Source organism: Pagrus pagrus, assembly GCF_965226575.1.
Source record: "Pagrus pagrus genome assembly, chromosome: 2".
Taxonomy (NCBI): Eukaryota; Metazoa; Chordata; class Actinopteri; order Spariformes; family Sparidae; genus Pagrus; species Pagrus pagrus.
Window position 1 is genome coordinate 25,758,282 of NC_140186.1, and position 3,440 is coordinate 25,761,721.

Sequence of the window (3,440 nt, forward strand, 5' to 3'; positions counted from 1 at the left end):
CTGTGTGAACCCCCAGCTGCTGTTATGAGACATTCAGGGGGCTGGGCCTCCTCCTGTCCATCAACGAGGAGGCGGGGCTAGATGTCGTCGTGGCACAGACACGTGACCCCAGCGGTCTTGCATCTGTTGTCAGCTGACTACATCAAGATACGGACACCTCAGTGGATTGCATCAATTTGTCTTGCTGCAGGAATTGATGTGCTTTCTGTGGACGTGCAGCAGTGGAGAGAGTGCTCCAGGGATCCACACAGGCTGAGCTGATCTTACAATACTGACATTTATTCAACTTTACTGAAACAACAAACATTATAAGAGCACAAAGTCAAGTCTGCTGATTACTTACATGCATTCATAGCTGCTCAGTTGCAGATACATCTGACAACACATGTACTCTGCCAAGGATATCCTATATACGGCTGTGTAAAGATACTCCAGTACTGTCAAAAGTCTTGCATTCAAAATCCCACTTAAAGGAGCAGTTCAAAGATTCAGTCATTATCTACTCACCCCCCATGTGGATGGAAAGTGAGGTGAAAACATTTCTGGAGCTTCACAGCAAAACAGCAGCACAGCATTCTCCTAAACAACCGAAGTGGAAGTGGAAATTGATCTGAAAAGACACTATTTACAACTTTAGTGCACCCGCTTCAGAAAGGGTGGGCGCTAACACTTTTAGCTTAGCAGCTAAAGTGAGGCTTTCAGTTTAAAAAGAGGTGTAAATGATGTTTTTTCAAATCAGTTTGGGATCTTTGGGCTTCCAGAGACTTGGATTACACTGGACGAGCTGTATGGAGCCTTTTTGTTTGTTTGTTTGTTTGTTTGTTTTTAGCTGTTTTGTGGATGACAAAACTTCACCAGAGTTTCCATCATCATGGGGTAGAGTACATAATGAATTAATTTTCATTTTTGGGTGAACTGTTCCTTTAAGTACTGAAGTAATATCAGCAAAATATATGTGTAAGTATTCATTTAGCAAGAAAAATGCCCCTTTAGCTGTAATATTATTATGTATGACATAATGAGATTGTTAATACGGATGCAAAAATATGTGAGCAGCGTTTTAGTGTTGTAGCTGGCTGAGTTGGAGCTAGTTTATCAACTTTAAAGACAGATGATTTATTTTAATAGTTTCCAACTTAAGGGTCAGGCCCCTCCACAGGCTCACCAGTTAGATCTGAGGGGTCGTGAGATGATGGGACAGAAAAGAAGAAAGCGTGTCTCGTTTTACCTCTTTGGGCCTCAGACAGTTATTTAATTGGAAGCATGTGACATCTGAAACATGGTGAGAGGCAGTTTTATTAAGTGGTCTAGTTCTATCTTTAATTATTTATTTTATATAATATGATGTAAAAGTATATCATTGATCTTTATGTAGATTTTTAATCTAAAAAGTAGGAAGTACTTATAGCTATTAAATAGAGGCGTTAATGAACAATACAACTCTGTGAAATGTAGTGGACTAGAGGAATAAAGATGTATAAAATAGAAATACTCCAGGTAAAAGTACCTCAAAATTGTTGGCTACAGTACTTGAGTAAATTGTCACTTTCCATCACTGGATATCAAACAGTGACAGTAAGTGCAGTACATCAGTCTTTCAACACTGGCACATTGTTTAGTGTGCGTCTGAAATGAAACAGTTCATTTGAGGTTAAAGTGACTTTTTCACTCATGGCTGTTCACATCTATATTTAGTAAACAGTATGATGTCATTGGGGTGTGAGTGTGTTTCATCTCAGATACATTCTGCTGCAGTACAGAGCAAAACTGTAGAAAACGTGTCAGACCAGGCCCTTATTGACTGCACTTTAAGAAGAAAATCCCCAAATTTCAAACAAATAAAGTACAAACTCAGTTACAGTAACAGGACACAATGCAAAATGTATTTTACTTCCATCCATTTACCTTAAGATCGGATCAGATCAACACTGTCCAATTCAAGGACACACAAAAACACAGACTTTCCTGCTTAGATAATGTTTGACCCACCCAACATCGGAGGAGCTCTTCTCCACAGCACAAAATCACAATGCACGCAATTCTTCAGATAAAACCTTTTCTATTGACATTGTCATTATACCTCTTGCCCACACTTTTACAAACTGATTAACGGTGGCTTACAAGGCGTCATTTCATCCATACATATCACAGACTTTACTATATTATTTGAAAGAAAGGCACCTTCAGGGCACTCTCAGTAGCTCAGGTTGATATATTCTGCATAAATATGGTGTGTGTTTCAGCTTGCAGCTCCCAGTTAAAAAGTGTCAGCAATGCCCCCTTCTTGCACCTGAAAAAGATGAGAAAAACTCAGTCAGGCTTGATATCTGTGTTAATCTGGACTGCTGATGCTGTATAGTGATGGTTTGTCTTGATCACTGGCTTCCTTTTTTTGGAAAATCAGTGTCTGTATGTCAGCTCACCGGTTCATCCATCATCAGTTCACCTGAACAACCAGCAGCCAATAAGATGCATTCACTATCACAGTTAATGTGAACCTTAGTACCAACTAGTGCTAGTACTGTATATTTGAAATATTCATGTTTGGTGGCAGTGTGCTTCAGTTTGACAACAGAGGGCAGCAAAGGCCTGTCAGTGGGAGGATGTTTTCAAGGGATGTTGAACAATATCAAATACACAGCAAACAAAACAAATACTTATCAGATCACTCCAAAGAGTGACTTTAAACATTTATCAAGATCTCAAACTTTTTTCTTAACGATTCAGCTATTAAAGAGCAACCTTACGGTCATACAGTAGGACAGAAGATGCAGTTTGTTGCTTCCAACTGTGTGAAGGAGCAACTCTTTGTTGATGTTGGTGCACAAATCTGAACGTAAACGGGAAAATGGAGCCTCTCCCTTTTCAGCATGTCTTCATCCATCCATCTTAGCCCCATTCTCACTTCAGATGTTTGAGAAGAAGAGTTATTGAACACACAAGTTCCTTCAAAATCACATCATTTTAATAACTGTAACCCATGATAATTTGTATGAAACGTTGTCTGACACTTAAGAAATTACAGTAAATGTTTTACATGACACAATGTTCATAGTTATAACTATTACTAACAGCAATACTGTTAGTTCTCACTTGTCAGCTGCCAGTTGCAACTATGTTCAACAGGAAAAAGTTTTGAAGTAAAGTGCACTATCATCATCCTGTCTGCCTATTGTGCTCTAGATGTGAATTTGGATTGAGGGTGGAGGAAACTCGGCAATATGTTATTCACAGATACAGAAACACTAGAAGCAGTCTGGAGGTCACTTAAAATAAAAAACTAAATATTTGCTTCTAGAATAACATTTCAATATTCTTCTTCTTCTTTCTTTTATTTTTTTTAAATGTGCAACAAGCTGTGAAACACTGACGCATCAGCACTGCGCCAAAAAGGACAGTTCCATCTGCTCCACACAAAGAACCGAGTCAGCTGCGCACAT